This window comes from Calidris pugnax, unplaced genomic scaffold, assembly GCF_001431845.1.
Source record: "Calidris pugnax isolate Ruff unplaced genomic scaffold, ASM143184v1 scaffold222, whole genome shotgun sequence".
In the NCBI taxonomy this organism is placed as follows: domain Eukaryota; kingdom Metazoa; phylum Chordata; class Aves; order Charadriiformes; family Scolopacidae; genus Calidris; species Calidris pugnax.
The window spans coordinates 674,707-694,144 of record NW_015091085.1 but is presented as its reverse complement, the minus strand read 5'-3'; positions in this window follow the sequence as shown (position 1 = coordinate 694,144).

The window sequence follows — 19,438 nt, the reverse complement described above, 5'->3', positions numbered from 1 at the left end:
CATGACCACGGCATGTGTGAACTATGCCCTCCTGCAGCAGGGACCCAGCAACCTGGCAGGACCATAAACAAGCACAGATCTCTCCCAACTTCTGCCCTTCCAAAGACAGGGAAGGGGCAGCAGGTGTGGAGAGACGTGTATCAGGTCAAAAACATCTCGAAATGGACACGTCTCAAGATGCAAGATCAAAATCAGAATGGAGGTCTCTCCTCCTCCTGCTTCTCGTATAGTTCTAGACAGATTCAAATCTGATTTACCTAATAGGGATTGCAGTAACCACCAAGATCTGATATCCCAAGAGACATTTCTTTCCCTCCCTGTGCTGATCTGCAGACAATGAATTGCTTCACTGTTTATCTGAAAACCTGTGCTCATCTGCAGACATCGATCTGTCCAGCTTTTCTCTGCGTTAATAATTTTCCCCTTCAGGATCTAGTACCTGCATGTAGAATTGAATATTGAAGAATTTTATGCTTGACACTGTATCTTATTTGCATTATGGCATTCTACCTTTAAAAAGGAAAGGGCTATATCTATAGCATAGGAACAATAAAATAATGCATAATATAGATACGTGGTGAGGTTAGAGTGATCCTTGATGTCCGTATTTGAAGTCTCTTCACCTCTTTTCTCATTTATCCAAATTGCCCATTAGCACAAGTGAGGTGGGAACAAGCTTCCTCCCTTGGTTTGCTCCACCTGTAGCACCCAGGGCTAAGGAGGCACCTGAGGGCTGAGGAGTTTTTGAATCTGCTCCTCATAGTGCCATGCAGTTGGGTTGAGCTTACACAGAAATGATGCTGGGAGAGGGAAAAACCATCACCTGGAATTAAGGTGGATCCAAAGCTGTGTTTTTTTTTTCTCTGTTCCTAGCATAGGTAGACAGAAAGGAAGATTTGACTTTTACATTAACCTACTAGACTTTGATTTGACCCTAGGCTAGGCAAGCACAGAGATGCATTGCCCTTGCCCCTTATTTAGGAAAAGTTGTAAACTAACCCTGCTAAAACATCTTCACTGTGTTTTGATACACAAAATGTGTGTGGGTACGTGTATTATAATAAAATCTTTCTGTCTTATTTTTCATTCTCCTATGTCCAGACATTTGCAAGTCTTTCCTGTCTTACATAGCAAATATTGCTGTTGAAAAAAGCAAATAAATGCAATTATTCTTTTTGTATAACTCTTATAGAAATGAGAGAAATATTACACAAGGCAGATATAAAAAGAACTATGGTAATATTACTATAGGATGCATTGATTTGATTAGGCATGATGACAGACTTAGAAAAACATGTAAAAGTGGCGTAACTCAGAGGAAGGAAAAGTGAGCTGGAGAAATGAGGAAACTGGAAGAAAAGGGAAAAAGAGGTGGTGGGGAAAATACTGAATTACTGAAAATACAACAGCAGGGAAAGGGAAAAAGTGTGTGCTTCAACAGAAATCTCCTCGGCTTTTGCCCTGGGCCTGTGATCAACCTCGTAGGGCCAAAATATTGGCAAGGGGACTGGGCTGGGGACCGTGTTCCGTGTGGGTACTGGGTCATTTATGACCACTGTGTTGATGTGTTAAGTGGTGCACGGTTTGTCACTACTGTAGGGTAATTAATCTTCCTCTGAAGAGGAATATAAGGATAACCGATGTGCACGCCAGACAAACACGCGTGCAGATTCACACCTGCGTGTTCCAGGTGCACACATAACATTATATATGAAAATCTGTCTTCGTAGAAGTGGATGGAGGTGTAGGTGTTGACCCGAGTAGGGCTGTGTTTTCAGTCTGTGTGTAATTTACTGCAGTTCTTTGCGTTACCATAAGAGAGACGGGGTGATACAGAAAGTGTGCTCAATATTCAGCTTGTTTGTGTTATTCCGGTCCTATCCCTTTCTTGTAGCTGATGGCTTTAAACCTTTAGTGTAAGGGAAATACTGATGGTGTAGCTACGGATGACAGAAAAAGGCACATCCTACCTGTTTCTTGTAGTTGAAGGCTTTAAAACTTTAGTGTAAGGGAAATACTTGGAAATACTAATGGTTTAGCTATGGATGACTGGAAAAGATGTGTGGTTGACTTTGTAAGGGAAATACTTGGAAATACTAATGGTATGGCTATGGATGACTGGTAAAGACGTGTGGTTGACTTCCAGGCTGGATGGGGCTTTGAGCAACCTGGTCTGGTGGGAGGTGTCTCTGCCCATGGCAGGGGGGTTGGAACCTGATGATCATAGAATCATAGAATTGTCCAGGCCAGAAGGGACCTCCAAAGGCCATCTAGTCCGACCCCCCCGCAGTCAGCAGGGGCACCCCCAACTAGACCAGGTTGCCCAGGGCCTCGTCGAGCCTCACCTTGAATATCTCCAGGGAAGGGGCCTCAACCACCTCCCTGGGCAACCTGTTCCAGTGCTCCACCACCCTCACAGTGAAGAACCCTCTCCTCATCTCCAGTCTAAATCTGTTCCCCTCCAGCTTGAAGCCATTGCCCCTCGTCCTGTCACTGCAGGCCTTTCTAAACAGGTTCCCCCTAGCCTTCCTGTAGGCTCCCTTCAGGTACTGGAAGGCCGCTATTAGGTCTCCCCGGAGCCTCCTCTTCTTCAGGCTGAACAATCCCAGTTCTCTCAGCCTGTCCTCGTAAGATCTCCATGATCTTTAAGGTCCCTTCCAACTCTAACCATTCTATGATTCTGTGATGGCAGGTCCTGTTTCTGTCCCATCTTTTGGGTTGAGGCCCATCTTCCCTGAGGAGGTGGGCTTGGGTGCTTTGCTCCAGCGGGGCTGTAGAAAAACCTGCAGCGATGAACCACATCGCTCCACCACACCTCGGATGCTTTCCACCCTGCTGCTACCCCGGCCCGTGGACTCAGGCGTGGGGCAGAGGAGGGATGGAGCCTTCCCCCTAACTGGGGTGGCTCCTGGCAGCCGTGGGGCAGCAGCAGCCCCTGCGGAGCCAGGGCTGGGGAAGGCAGGTGCTGTTCCCACGACCAGAGCCCGGCTCCCAGGAGTGGAAAGCGGGGGTCAGGAAGTTAGCAAAGGTCGGCCAAGTCCCGCTGGCTCTTCCTAATCCTCTTTTCCACCCACAGCCCCTTGAAACTCCCCTGATTCCTCCCAGTGCGGCGTCCAGGGGAGTTGCTCTGCTGCTGCAGGATTGAATTTATTTTGCTCGCTTCCAAACTATGCTTCTGCAGAGTCTCAAGTCAGCTTTGTTTCAGCTGGTGTCGAGCAACACACAGGAGAGATGCAGCTCTATTACACTGGTTTGTTTTTCTTTTCCTTTCTTTTTTTTTTTAACCTTTTTTTTTTTTTTTTTGCTTTTACTATTTTGACAGGAAATTGTGCTCCTTTTTCTCTTGCATAAGTATGAAGTAACCCTGCGAAAACAGTTACTTGTTGTTTACGTGCGTAAAACTGAAAGGAGAGTTTTGCTGATCAAGTTAGTTCTTGCTAATCCGAAGATGAGAGTTGTATAAAGAATTTATTTATTTGTATTTGTTCGCTGGCCAAACCAAAAAATCAACAACAATAAAAACATTTCTTTTGGTCCACCCAGAATTAAAATTTGTCAGTTTTCCTGCCAAACAGCAACAAAACACACCAATTTGAAAGTCATGTCATTTCAGGTCAGAAGACGTTTCCTTTAGGCTTTTTAACGTTCATTAAAACTGAGTATAGGTAAATTTCAAAAGAAAACCCTTGCTGCAAAATGAGAAGTGGGACGTTTCTGTTTTGAAAGCATCAATGTGATCGTTCCTGACATTTCAAAATGTTTCTTTTGACCCAAGAATTTCATTCTGCTCTAATAAAGATTGTTCCACGTAAGGAAATTAGAGCTAGCGTTTTGATACTGATGTCCTTACGGAGGACTGGAAAGGTTAAAAAGTGGTTAACTAGCAATCTTCTTAGATATAGCTGGAGAATGTCCTTTTTGTTTTTGGCTTTATACGAAGCATCCAGGCATTAAACCAAATTAAAATATATAGACTATAGTGTCAAGGGAAAGTTTCATCCAAACAAAATTTAAATAAATTCATGCATCTCACTAGGTTAAAACATCAAATAAACAAATAATTTTGCACATATGTAATTGTCTCAACGTTTTGTCATTTCTCTTCCGCTTTTAAAACAATAAGACCCAAATGTGGATAAAATCATCTTACTCTTCCCACTCAAAGTGAACAACTTTTTCCAAGTTCTTATGCCGAAAAAATGTGTTTCCTAGGAATTAATGATTAAAACTATATAGAATAAGTGTTTTAGTGCTCTAGTTAAGGAAAAATAAACAACCGCATTAGCTAATCTGAGTTCAAATAAACAGATGCATAAGCTGGGCTGTTTCAAAGCAAGGCAGAACTGAACAGAGCCCATTAACACTCAAAACACTTCATAAGGTTCAGAGATGGTTAACCTCTTCAAAACAAAACATGCCTAGATCTTGTAGGGCTGCACTGAAGGAGTGAGGAATGACACCCCTACGTCGCGGCAAGCTGTAACGGCAGATTTGCTGAGCACGTAGGCTGGTACAGAAGGCAGCTCACATGAACTTATTTTAAGAGAATACAAAATATAGTCTCATTTATTGCTTACTGCGGCCAGCAAAGCTGACCAGGCGCAGCGGTGCCCAATCTTATTTTGAGTCTTAGCAAAAAAATCTAAATTTTCGGGAGCTTTAGTGGGAGAAAGCCCACTTGAGGTGTTGCCCAAATTTTGTGAGGTGGTACTGACCCTGGCTTATTCAGCGCTGTGTTTAAATGATTTGTGGCTCATGGCAAACACTTTCGTGGCTTGTAGGAAAATCTTGGCTACCTGCACAGCTCGGTAAAGGAGGTGGAAAGCACAACATCTGTGCTTTGGTGCATTGTGGGTTTTAAAATGGATCTCTCCAGGTTGCCTAAAGTCTATGGACTGTTTCTACTACTAAAAAATGCAGTTCATATTCCAGTGAATTTATTTCAAAATAAGTGTGTGTGTGTGTTAAATACAGAATGATTTGAACCAGCAAAGGACTGAAAGAGGTGTATAGAGGTGTATACCCAGCCAGGAACCAGAAGACCTACCAAAGTCTTTGTTCAGGTATTGTTTTGCAAAAGTTTTAAATACAAACCAGCATGGATTACTTTGTATGAATTTTTGATCCAGTCAGCTTTCTTCATAGCTCTATAAAATAATTCAGAATCATTGTCTAACTTTTAAAATTTCAGTTTGCTGAGGAAAAGGGGGGGCGTTTAACGCTTTCTGAAAAGCAACCAAATAAGAATGTGTTCCCCAGGAGTCCACTCCAGGTTTTACACACGCTTCAGCACTCTCCAGGAGAGGATTTTGGTGTTTTAGCCAGCACTGTGTGATTACACATAGGAGTATAGACATGATCAATAAGGTTTCTAGTCACAGAGGTCACTATTAAAACCTTTACAATTGCCATTTGCACGTAATTAACATTACCACATGGTTTACAGTATTCCCCACACTGTGAATGCTGCTGTAAAGATAATTAGGTAAAAGTTAGAATTGTAAAGGTTTTAATTTGTGTATTCCTTAATATGGAGTCTCAGTGCTGTGATTTAAGGAACTCCCAATAACTGCAGAAGCAGCAGGGAGCTTTGCATGGGAAAGGAAGAAGAATAATATTTCTTTTAAGAGCTTCTTAAAACTTTGTTCCACTTACAAAATCCTGTATAGTCTATACTAGTATAGCCTAAGTAATCTATACTGTACCTCCAAATTTAAATAGTGTAATTACTTATTTTTAGCTCTTGTCGAAATGCCTGTTTCTTCTGTTAGGAGAATGCCACTTGGAAATTTCAACTTCAGGATTTGATAAAAATAGCTATAAGAACTCCTGATGTTTTTGAGGTCAGAGCTTTTAAACAGGTTTTCACATCTGCCATATTTTGCAGCCCGTTTTAAGAACATGTGCTAGTGTCAGAGAAGCCCGGGTGATAAACATGGCTAGGGATGCTTCAGACTGTGGATGACCTCTTCAAAACACAGGCATGGGACTTCACTTCTCAGGCAAGGGAAGAGCAACTCTTCTGGCACCCTAGGGACTTCCTGTGTTGTTCGGGGTGGATGCTCACCTGCTTCCAAAATGTGGGCCCTGGGGAACGGCCACACCGCACTAGGAAGCCATGAGCTACCTCAGCTGAGATGTGGTATCTCTCCATCACCCCACAGCCTGCAGTGTAGACAAGTCCTGAGTGTGTCTGAGCTGTATAAACATAACCACAAGCTTAAGCAGTTCCATTGTTCCATGCAGATTTCCACTGCGCTCGGAAACTGAATTATAAATGGCTTTTCATAAAAGCATCCTAAGGGTAATGGATGCCTAAAATACATCGGCTCCATTATCAAGGAGTAGATTATCCCAGCTGAATACACAGTATCAGAGTTTCCTGATTTGTATATAATCTACATTCTTAACATTTTCCTGGAGTGCTGTTAGTTTGGGTTAGTAGGACTTATTGTACTCTCAGCGTTGAAAGATGAATAGGTCTATCAACCGAATAGCATAATAAATTTGTTAGGCTGCGCATGTCGTGCTCCACCTCTCCCTCGTTCTTCATCGTGTATAATGTAGCCTAATGCAACGTGACAGCTGTTAGCAGAAAAATGGTGCAGCAGCCATAAAAAAGTGATTTATGTCTTATTACCGAAGCAGCTAAAATTAAGAAGCTGGTGTTTGGGAGGGCAGCAAACAAGTGAAATGTGAAACACAGCATATATATATATATATATATATGTATTCATGAAACATAGGAAGCTGTGAAATGTTTAGACTGACAGTGAAATTCTCCCTGGGTATCCACCACAAGGTCAGACTAATAAAGGGGGTAATTGGTGGTGATGGTTGTGGATGTTCAGAATTGCCTTCGTGTCACAGCTGCTTATGCTAGAGTATCAGAAGCATGTTAAATGCATCTCCTCACATGAACCCGGAGATCCTTACTACCAAATGACATAAGAAAACCTAATTTAAGGTGGCAGCTGGCAGAAAAAAAACAACATATCAAGCAGGAAAGTTGTTCTTACAACAGCCAGAATCTAGAGAGGAAACAGTGGGATGGGAGAAATAACGTGGGCCTCATTCCACGCTTCTTTTTTCTGCTGGTGTAAATCCACCAGTTTAATGCTACAGTCATAGATTAGGGATTTCTCCCTGGATGCTGAAACTATGCGTATCAGAGAAAATTCTGAATTTTATTTACAACATACCTAGTGCGAGTAAATGTGATCATGTAACTTCTTGTCAGTTTTGACACTGAACGATGTAAAACATTAATCTCAGACACAGTCAATTACAACCACTGTGTCAGATCGTAGAATCATAGCATGGTTTGGGTTGGAAGGGATCTTAAAGATCATCCAGTTTCAACCCCCCTGCCCTGGGCAGGGACACCTCCCACCAGACCAGGTTGCTCCAAGCCCCATCCAGCCTGGCCTTGAACCCCTCCAGGGATGGGGCAGCCACAGCTCCTCTGGGCAACCTGTTCCAGTGCCTCACCACCCTCCCAGGAAAGAAGAGAGAGTAAAGATCACTCTTTGGTTTCTGTTCAACATACACTGTGTGTATATATAGTATAAACACCAAAGACTATGTACGTATATCCTCCAGTTGCTGCTAAGTGCGATGTTTTTGGTGCAGTGGGTGGCACTCTTCTTTCTGAGTCAGTACTAAATTAGTTCTTCCCCGCATTGTGTTTAATGAATAGTGGAATATGGTCAGGTCAGAGAGGTTAATAGCCCTACTTTCATGAAAATTCCCAGGGGATGTTTCTTAGCAAGCAGTTGAGAACCTCACATTAAATACCAACTGAAAGACAGCCTGGGACCTGCTTGGAGTCCCAGGCTGGGGTGCTGCTCTAATGCAGAAATAGGAGGAACCGTGCTATGTATTTAAGTGACTGAGTTGTTCTCCCCACCCCCAGATATTTACCAGATGCAGTGAAACTTTGCTTATGTGGAGTTACAAAATAATAACCAAGGGTAGTATGGCTGGAAAATTAGCACTAGAGCTTTCCTTTGGCATTTTGATTTAAATAGATATCAGAAAAGAAGCTTTCAACTGGTAGTGTGCAGTCAGGTTGTAAATAATCCAGGGTGGGGATCTCTCAGATCCTTTGCTGTCTGGCTCTGGGTGCAGTAAGTACTGAATGAGCTGGAGCAAGACAGACCTGTGGCAAAAATGGTGGCATTTTGTGCCGTTGCTAGAGGCCTTGCCTTGGGCAACAGGTCTATGGAAGGACTATGGAAGCCCTGGTTCCTATGTGTCAGATGTTCTGGGTGACTCTCTAACTACTGGGTAACCAGGATAGAAATTATTTTAACCAGCTGTCTTATGTTTGGATCATATCCACAGGGAAGTGAAAGAGCTAGGGGGACTTTATTTTGTGAAGCCCTGTTGAAGTTTTTCCCTTTGCAACTCAGCGTGGCTAGAAGCTGCACTGGTCGCTATAGAGGCCCCTGTGAGATGACAGCCACTGGGATTTGGCCATCAAAGAAGTTTGTGTGACTACAGGATTAGGTACAGGTTTTGCCAATGCCAGCAGGGCCTTGGCACTGCACTAGGGAGGCGTTTGTAGCCACAGATCATTTCTGTTCCTAACTTCACAGAGACTTTCTAGGTCCCTGCTACCACACTGAATTTTTCAAGCACAGTTCAAATCACATCCAGGTCCTCAACCAACCATTTCCCGAGGGCCTCGGTGACACATCGTCCTCTAACATACAGCTGACCAGTTTCCTCAGGGTTCAGCTTCATATGTGACTCCTTACCTCCTGCCAGCCTTTCTGTCCAATGCACAGGGAAACCCTTTGGCATGTGAACCTAAACATGAGGAGGAACTTCTTTCCTGTGAGGGTGGCAGAGCCCTGGAAGAGGCTGCCCAGGGAGGTGGTGGAGTCTTCTTCTCTGGAGACATTCCAAACCTGCCTAGACAAGTTCCTGTGCAACCAGCTCTGGGTGGACCTGTTTTGGCAGGGGGGTTGGACTAGGTGGTCTTCAGAGGTCCCTTCCAACCCTATATCATTCTGTGATTCTATGTGCAGTGGAGCCCAATCTCTGCCAGCCCATTAGGGGTGACTTCTGCTTCCACAATCCACTTGGGGTTTAAAGTACCAATCCTTGATACGTGTTAGCATCTTAGAAGAGCATGTATGATTTTCTGCAGCCCTACTCTATGCCTGGAAAAAGGAGCATTGCCTTGCACTGCTTGCTGCAGCATCGTGCCAAGGACCTCTCGCTGCTTCTGCGCCCATGACTGGCTTTGTCTCTGCCCCGAGCCCCCTGCAAAGGGAGCCTGGAGCTGCTAAACGTGACAAAATGGCTTAGGAAAGGTCCTGTCCCTCCCCTGAGGCAAGGGGCCAGAAGTGATGAGAGAATACCTAGCTCAGTGGGAATTCCTAGGAAGAAGAGGTAGCAAGGACAGCAGGATTCATCCCACTGCCTCTGTGGGATTGAGGTGCCTCATAATTGTGTCTCTTTTCCATAACTGTTTTCGTAAGCTGCACGATTAAATTCTACTGTGTAATTAGGGTATCAAGCTGTTTCATCAGTTTCTCTGCAATCTTTCTATTAGAAGATCGAAAATACTATCCTTACATTTCTGATAAAAAACATTCATAAATCTTTCTGGTAGTCAATATTGAAATAATATGTTGTTATATTTGTCGTAAAACCTGTTAGCTCAGTAGTTGTCTCCTGAGAAGTGGGTTTTAGATGTCCAAACGAGATGTTCAGACTAATTCCAAGCGCACAACAGTTTGTCAGACGCTAAGAACTTACATTGGTGTGGCGTGTCACCCGAATATATTCCAGAAACTGAGCACCAATCATGTTAGGAATCACTTCAGCTGTCGTTGCTCAGTGGTAATAAAGGTGAAACGAGGCAACATTTAAATAGCACAAAGTAAGATTGCATAATAATTTAGGTCAAAAAGTGAGGAGCGTCACATAACTGAGATGTTAGATGAGGAGAATACAGTGAATGTAGAGCAGCAAAGACCAGGCATCACTGTCATCGTTCTAGATCCTTTTAGACTAACCATTGCTCGCCGTCTGAGTACAGAAAAATGTGAGCATTGCTGCCAGAAGCAGTTTCTGCAAAGAGAAAATTGGATGGCGAGGGATGCTTTGTATTTTGGTGGGCGCTGCTTAAAACATGCTTAGAGGTACAAGGTGGAATGAGCGGACACGTATTGGAGAGCTGAAGAACTGACTCTCTCATTAAGTGTAACAGCTTCAGTAACTGCGACAGAGAGGTGATTCCTGCCCCCACTACAGAAGGGTTTTTCCCAATTATTAAAGGGCATGTGACATCAGAAATCGAAGCAAGCAGGCTATATTTCTTTGTTTGCCTTTCCCTTTTGGAATGGCTGTGCAGCACGCATGGATCAAAGCAAAGGGAGGGGGGTGGTGGTGGCTGTAATCTCTACTGTTTCTTCTTTTATGCCAAATCACACAGAAGTGTTCCAAAACCAGGCAAATTCTGCCAAAAGAATTATGATTTGGTGACCTTGTTGTTCTATTTAAGGGGTTTACTAAGTCATCTTGAGGCAGTAATGGTCCCTTGTGGCCAAGAGGGCCATTTTGGTGACCTTGTTGTTCTATTTAAGGGGTTTACTAAGTCATCTTGAGCCACCAATGTGCCCTTGTGGCCAAGAGGGCCCTTGGGATCCTGGGCTGCGTAGGGAAGAGTGTGGCCGGTAGGTTGAGGGAGGTCATTCTCCCCCTCTGCTCTGCACTGGGGAGGCCACAGCTGGAATCCTGCCTCCAGTTCTGGGGTCCCCAGTTCAAGAGAGACAGGGAACTGCTGGAGAGAGTCCAGCGTAGGGCAACAGAGATGATGGAGGGATTGGAGCATCTCCCTGATGAGGAAAGGCTGAGAGCTGGAAAGGCTGGGGCTCTTGAGCCTGGAGAAGAGAAGGCTGAGGGGAGACCTTATGAATGCTGACAAATATTTAACGGGTGGGTTGAAGGATGTTGGAGCCGGACTCTTTTCAGTGGTTCCCAGGGACAGGACGAGGGGCAACGGGCACAAGCTGGAACATGGGAAGTTCCACTCCAATCTGAGGAAGAACTTCTTTGGGGGGAGGGTGGCAGAGCCCTGGAAGAGGCTGCCCAGGGAGGGTGTGGAGTCCCCTTCTCTGGAGATCTTCAAGCCCCACCTGGATGCCGTCCTGAGTGATGTGCTCTGGGCAGCCCTGCTTTGGCAGGGGAGTTGGACTGGAAGATCTCTAGAGGTCCCTTCTAACTCCAACAATTCTGTGATTCCGTGGTCTTTGTTTTTATTAGTAGAAGGTCCCTTCCAACTCTGACAATAACGTGATTCCATGATCTTTGTTTTTATTAATTGTATGTTATGTATCAGCTTGGGCAAGTACACTGCTGAAAGTGAGTGTGTTTCTGCCTGTTTTCTCTCTTTTGGTGATAATCTGTACTTTGGTTCCGTATCCTTCCAGCTTTGACGAGTCCCTAAAGCACTGCATCCTTTACTTCTCAAGAATTACCTGAGTGGATGCAAGGCTTCCTTTGAGGGAAGTACTGTAGCCACCTTGTTTACAAAGGCAAGACACATAATTTTGCATCTAAAGAAAAAAATATGAAGTTTATATGCAGCTTCAGTTCCAGATCAGAATGTTTATGCTGGTATTCTACATCTGTCTTGTTCTGCTTGCAATACTTCTCTGACCTCCTCCCTCTTTACTCTCTTGCCTGATAACCGTACAGACAAGCATTGCCAGGGTCAGCCTGAGAAGGAGCTCTACATGCTCCTTCCTCTCCAGAGTTTTCTTCAGTAAGAAATCCAAAATTAGGGAATTTCTTCAGCAGACAGAACTGAGTTATAGTGCCCCTATCCTCTGCTGGGCTTGGGTCCGGACACCGGAAAGCTTTTTGGGGAGCGCTGTGCTTATATACCTCTTTGCTTTATGTTCCTTTTTTTTGGTGACTGTCTTCAAGTGCTCTGTAGTGAAGGATATTTCTGGGGTTGTTTATTCCCTAGTTTTGCTAGATCCTGATTTCAGTTATACTTGCCTACATCAGAAATAACCCTAATGCGGTAACTCCACGTCTCCTCTGGTGTCCCTGAGATCAGGTCTGACTCATTTCTCCTATACCTAGTCTTTAAAATCAAATCTGTTCCTTTTCTCTTTAAAACTGTCATTATGTTCTGCTGTACTTTAAAGTGTAGTATTACTTTGGAAAAAAAAAAAAAGAGCGTAAAAAATGACATTTCAGGGTTCTATATTTGTCTGACAGTTGTTGCTGTTGCAGAAGTGCTCATTTGATAAGTTAGAAAAGCTGTCTTTTCCTACCACCCAGCCCTGCAAAATGCACGGGGCTGTTAGGGTTCGAGCTCTTGACACACCATCGTCGGGTTCTGCAACCAGGGTTAGGTTCCCTTGGGTTGGGAAGCCTCCCTTGGCTTGCACCACCTTGTCTTCTTCAAATCGTGCCCTTGGTGACACTGCCAGGCCCTTGGCATTGCATGAGCACGTTACAGGTCTGAAGGACCACGTTATGCAAGGAAAAGGCACACACAGAGAATGAAATACAGCTCAAGCTTTGTGTTAGAATGGCAGAAATAACCATTATTAGTGACAGTAAAACTTTGCTTCTCTTTACCAAATACTAACGTAGACCCACTTCATTCTTCGGGGGCCAGGTTTGAGGCCCCTCAAGCACCGAGATCTGGGCACCATTGTGCTAAACGTACCAGGAAAGCCTTAATTTGATCTCACAGGGGTGTCTTAAGAAATTTAAATTATACCTCTCGAGCTCGGTCTGTTGGGCTGCTTTGGTAGGCGACGCACCGCAAAGGGCACAGGAAAAAAAAAAAAAGAGCGTAAAAAATGACATTTCAGGGTTCTATATTTGTCTGACAGTTGTTGCTGTTGCAGAAGTGCTCATTTGATAAGTTAGAAAAGCTGTCTTTTCCTACCACCCAGCCCTGCAAAATGCACGGGGCTGTTAGGGTTCGAGCTCTTGACACACCATCGTCGGGTTCTGCAACCAGGGTTAGGTTCCCTTGGGTTGGGAAGCCTCCCTTGGCTTGCACCACCTTGTCTTCTTCAAATCGTGCCCTTGGTGACACTGCCAGGCCCTTGGCATTGCATGAGCACGTTACAGGTCTGAAGGACCACGTTATGCAAGGAAAAGGCACAATGAAACACAGCTCAGGCTTTGTGTTAGAATGGCAGAAATAACCATTATTAGTGACAGTAAAACTTTGCTTCTCTTTACCAAATACTAACGTAGACCCGCTTTGAGGTCATTCTTTGGGGGCCAGGTTAGAGGCGTAGCTTTTAGCACAGAAATCTGTACACCATTCGGCTTCTCTTTACCAAATACTAACGTAGACCCACTTCATTCTTCGGGGGCCAGGTTTGAGGCCCCTCAAGCACCGAGATCTGGGCACCATTGTGCTAAACGTACCAGGAAAGCCTTAATTTGATCTCACAGGGGTGTCTTAAGAAATTTAAATTATACCTCTCGAGCTCGGGATGTTGGGCTGCTTTGGTAAGCGACGCACCGCAAAGGGCACACAGGGGGCAGTTGGTCGGGGAAAGGGTTAACTGGAAATGGTGGATGGAGCCCATTATGGCACCAAGCAAACTTCCACGGCTCCTTGCAGTCAAAGGTCTGTCTTTCATTTTCTTTTATAAAATGTATCAAACCATTTGGCATTAGAAGTACAACTTTTGTCATATTGAGAATAACAACGTGTTATAAGACAAAGGAACAAAGGCTGGAAGTTGAGGGAAATTAAAAAAAGGGAAGAAACAAAGAAAAAATGAAGATGCGAAACAGTTGTGTTTAGTTTGAAAAAAAAAAAAAATTCCCTTCATCTTTCCCCTCCCTCCTTGTCTTTTTTTTTTAAATATACTTGAAAATACAACATTTGGAAAAATCTCCATGTGTCTAAATTTAGGCTCTGTGTTACTTTACTCTGCATTTCTTTATCACACTTTAGTCATCCATATATCATTTGGTAGAAAGCGTATGTGGCAGGCTGATGCATGTCTTATTTTATAAATATTTATTACCCACTGGTGTGCTCCTATCTTCGAAGTTACATCCACTTCTCAGTCTGTGTTCCCTCCTTTTCCCTATCATAAAAAAAAAAACAAAACACAACTCTTGTCAAACGATTTTGTTTATGTGGAAATAGTGTGAAGACTATTTTCATTTTGGTTTTAGCCTCATCTTTTGTTTTTGCTTGCCTTGCTTCCCTCCCTCCCCACCTTCCTTCTTTTTCTTTTTAGATAGTCTAGGCCAGGAATAATAATAATGTAAACAGTGTAATTTTGGATGCTGTCACATGAAGGCAGCAAGGCAATCCTGACCCTTCCTTTGCCCGTGGGTCTGTCTCCCCGGGGATGTGCAGTTGAAACGGCGAGGAGGACTTGAACTTGAGCTTGAAGGGGAACAGTGAGTGGCCTTTGAAGAAAGCATGGAGATAATCATCCCAGGCTGGAGCTGCTCAGCTGTGAGGATAATACGGGTTTGTGATTTAACAGGAAGGGATCTTTAAAAATGTATTAAAAGAAAAACCCCAAACCCAAACAAAAACAACTGGCTGCAGCAGAAGGATAACCAAGCTGTCTGGTTTGCTGCAGCATAGCTGTGTTTTTGGCTTTTGGAGCTGAGTGAGTTCTGTCTGTGTACACAGGATCAGCGTGTGCTCATAACCTGATCCTCCGTGGTGTTCTACCAGAGAGAGTGTTATACTGAGGTAAAGTGACACAACTAACAGAGAATCAGCAGTGAGCTTTTCCAATCAGAAACACGATGACCTCAAAAGTATCTCTTAGTTTTCTTCCCTCCATCTGTCCCTCCAAGGAAATTGGATGAGGAGTGTTTGAGTGAGCTGGGCTTTTCTCAGCCTGGAGGAGAGGGAGCAAAAGGGGGGGCCTAATTGCTGTCTTCAGCTACCTAAGGAGTGTTTCTGCTTTACCCTGAAGTCTGCTGTTCTCTTTCAATACCCAAAAACCGTGTCTCCATCTTCTAGCTATACCAACTGGCCTAACAGGCAACTAACCATGTCTTGCCTGGTGATCCCTAATATTCAGCTTGCTTTTCTCACCGATGATAAGCATTTAGCTGACACTGTTCATTGAGCTGCTCAAGTCCCTTTCCCGAGGGGCAGCTCACTTCTACGGCAGGTGAAGTGGGGATTGTTTTCTCCTACATGTGTCCTGTGCTGCCCCTGTTACTTTACAATTAATCAGGACTGATTTTCAGCTGCTCTTTCATTATTTTGTGAAGCTCTTCTGCAATTCTGTGCCACCAGCCATTGCCTTTGCTATTTTGATTAACTTACTATCAACAGGAGGCTTTTTCATTTGACTTTTCATCCATATTTCAGATTTTTACACTCATAGAACAGACCCTAATGCAGCGCCAGACACTAATGACATCTCTCCATCACCGAGAGGTGATTGTCCCCCTGTACTCGGCACTGGTGAGGCCTCACCTTGAGTACTGTGTCCAGTTTTGGGCCCCCTACCATAAAAAAGACATTGAGGTGCTGGAGCGGGTCCAGAGAAGGGCAACAAAGATGGTGAGGGGTCTGGAGAAGAAGTCTTGTGAGGAGAGGCTGAGGGAGCTGGGGTTATTCAGCCTGGAGAAGAGGAGGCTGAGGGGAGACCTTATTGCTCTCTACAACTCCCTGAAAGGAGGGTGTAGAGAGATGGGGTCTCTTTCCTCAAGTCACAGGCGACAGGACCAGAGGAAATGGCCTCAAGTTGCGCCAGGGGAGGTTCAGGCTGGATATTAGGAAAAATTTTTTCACTGAAAGGGTTCTCAGCCATTGGAATGGGCTGCCCAGGGAGGTGGTTGAGGCACCATCCCTGGAGGTGTTCAAAAGACGGGTTGATGTAGTGCTGGGAGGTATGGTTTAGTGATGATGCTCCTTGTTTGTTGTGTGGGTGCCTATTTTTGTCAGTTAGGTTGACAGTGGACAAGATGATCTTTAAGGTCCCTTCCAACCTAGAAGATTCTGTGATTCTGTGATTTCTTTAATCTCTTTTAATCAAGTTAGTTATGTGTGTGCTGCCTTCTTCATCCCATGATGGGTTGGTTTCTTTAGCAAAAGTTTCTTTATAAATTCCTCCTGGAAAATCCAAGCTGACTGTATCAGTATGTTTTCCTTTCCATGAACTTGTTGATTCCTTGCAAGAAATGAAACAGGTTTTCCACTTACAAAGCACACATTGACTCTTACTGAATTTATCGTACTTGACCTTTTAACTCATTCTTAGATATTATGGAATTTGCAGGGTTCTCAGATTCTTTTCTAACCTTCTGTAGTATGTTTTTAGAATTAACTTGCTGACTGCTTCTCTTCTCTCTTCTCTTCTCTTCTCTTCTCTTCTCTTCTCTTCTCTTCTCTTCTCTTCTCTTCTCTTCTCTTCTCTTCTCTTCTCTTCTCTTCTCTTCTCTTCTCTTCTCTTCTCTCATCTAGCATACTGGCTGTTGGGGTCCTTTTCAGTGCAGTACTCTAAATATAGTACCCTTAAATAGCCTGCAAGCTGCTTGGAAATGTTTTACCCTTTCAGCTGTCCCTTTTAGTTTCTTGAAGTTTTCATAGGATTTTGTGGTTTGTTTTTTTTGCTGTAGCAGACGTAGGTAGATGGAAAGATAGACAAGTCTGACTTACCTTCTCGCTGTAACAAACCTGTGTGGTAGAGCAAAAAATCTAATCTCTGCATCATGACCCGGTGTGACAGTTCCTTCATGGGGGTAATTGAAACCACCCCCCCGTTGCTGTATTTCCTCTCCCTGCAGTCCCCCTGCTCTTCCCCAGGTACTGTGGACCTTCTCAGTCACTGACAGGGCATGTCTGGGCTGCTTCTGTTGGACCTGGAGTTTCTATCCATAGAGAATGTCTCTTACTTGTTGACATACTTAACTAATTTATCTGATCTCTCTCCTCCTTGCCCAGACGTGGGGGTGGCATAAAGCTCCTGGGCCTGACAGCATTTTCTTGGGCTGTAGAAATACAAATGGAGAAGTGAAGCTTGAAGTCTAAACCTAGAGCCAATTTTGCCCCAACAGCTGTGTACGAATGAGCAGGCTGTCCACTGAAAGCATGAGAAGGCATAAAGCTCCTGGGCCTGACAGCATTTTCTTGGGCTGTAGAAATACAAATGGAGAAGTGAAGCTTGAAGTCTAAACCTAGAGCCAATTTTGCCCCAACAGCTGTGTACGAATGAGCAGGCTGTCCCCTGAAAGCGTGAGAAAGGAGTAGGATTTGCACAAAAAGGTATGCATTTGAGAGCATGATGAATTTAAACCTGATTCATATTTAAGGTAGCTTGCCAGTGCTGATACAATTGCTTCCCAGGGTTGTGTCATGTGCTAGAAATTTCAAAAAAATCGAAATAGTTTGATTTGTCACTTGTTAACCAATCTGTCTGCCCAGTCTTGAGACAGATTTGTGGCCTCTGTACACTCTCAAGGTGGCAAAAGTGGTGAGTATCTGATGCTGGAAAGTGGTGCTGTGCCTTCTTCCTGCATTGCACCATTTCTAGGGCTGGCATGACCCTGGGAAGGGCTGTCTCAGGGAAGCAGAAGACACAGCTCAGCTGAGAACTAAGATGTAGACCTTTGAATGGGTTCCTTATGTAGAGTGGCAAAAGTGGTGAGTATCTGATGCTGGAAAGTGGTGCTGTGCCTTCTTCCTGCATTGCACCAGTTCTAGGGCTGGCATGACCCTGGGAAGGGCTGTCTCAGGGAAGCAGAAGACACAGCTCAGCTGAGAACTAAGATGTAGACCTTTGAATGGGCTCCTTATGTAGAAAGATCCTGTGAAACTGCATTCTGTAACTAGAGATTTTTCTACATCTACCCTGATTTAAGTTAGCTTCACATTTTTCAAGAGCATTCAAGTCTGATCACTCTCTTATGGGGTTCATTAAAGTGCCCACATCATCTACCATCTTACTCTTTAATACTCGGTGATCTTTCTTGAAAAATTGGGCTTCGTTTTACTTTCAGTTAAGCCATCCAGGTCTGGAATACCCTGCTGACTTCATTAAGATCAAGCCCAGGCCTATAAACTATCCTAATGCAGCCATAAGAGGCATTCTTGTGTTTGCGTAAGTTGTGGAGGAGCAGTTTGCTCAAGAGCCCCTCTAGGGACCCCCACTATAGTATCTCTTGCCAACTTTCCTCTGAATGTTTTTCTTGTTTGAATAAAGCTTCTATGTTGTTATTATTTTTTTTTTCTGCTGTTCTATGGAATTCTGGAGGCCATAACTTCAGTGACACACATTTCTGTCTTCTCAGCGTAACTTTCTCATGCAATAGAGGCTGGATGAATCAGCCACATTAAATAATTGTTATGCTGTGTTGTAATACCTATGTTGAATTTGCCACTGTGTCCACAAGCTGCAAATGTCACCGTTCAAAGACAAACTAAACCCATTCCCTCTCACAGCCCTCGTAAAACAAAGTTACATGGGAAGTGTGTACTCGTGTGGACCTTTCTCCCAACCCTTCCACTTGAGGTGCTCGGGGTTGCTGGCTGTCAGAGGGGAAAGGGAAACCCCACTGTTCACTTAACTCTGTCTTGCAGAGAGGATTTGGGATGGTCTAGCAATTCATGACTTTCTGCCTTATTTTCCTAGTCAGTGCGATTCCAGCGAGGCTGATGAGAAGCAATAGTAGACAGGAGAGATGCCATCAAAGGGTGACAATGTGTGATACAGCTGTTTTGAAACCATGAAATGCCCAGAGGTCACAGAAGCTGGGCAGCAGGTCTTTGCAAGCCATGGAGTTGATCTCCATGCTCTATTTCTATCAGCAGCATAAGGGAGGACAGTCACTCTGAGCCCTAGGCGGTACTTGAAATCAGTGTGGGGTTCTATTTCAGGGAGACAGACAAATTTAAGTAAGAAAGGGATCACTGAGGGCAGCCATTGAGACTACCCAACCACAGACTCTGTGACAAGCATGGAAGGAATCATGAGATACACAGATACAACTAGCCCAGTGACTCAATAGCCCAGGCAGCAGTGTGAATCTGGTCCTCTAAGGCAGGAAATGCACATGGAGTAGACACTATCTGTGTTTCTATTTTGCAAAATCATTTGGTGTTATCTGCCTTTGTCTGTGTATTATTAGCTTGGTCTAATTTGTCTAGGACAGGGATTTTTTTCAGTTTTGGCAGATTGATCTGCTCCTGCAAAAGGCAGCTCTAACTTCTCCACTCTTCAGATGGGGCGTTTCATCAAGCCTGTACAATAGCAACAGTTCTCAATACCATTCTTAAAATACAAAACAAACCAAATGGATGGAGAAAATGGAAAAAATCTGGATTTACACTATCCAGTACTGCACTTTATGCATGCTGGAGAAAGGATAAGCAACAGTTCTCAATACCATTCTTAAAATAGAAAGCAAATCAAATGGCTGGAGAAAATGGAAAAAATCTGGATTTACGCTA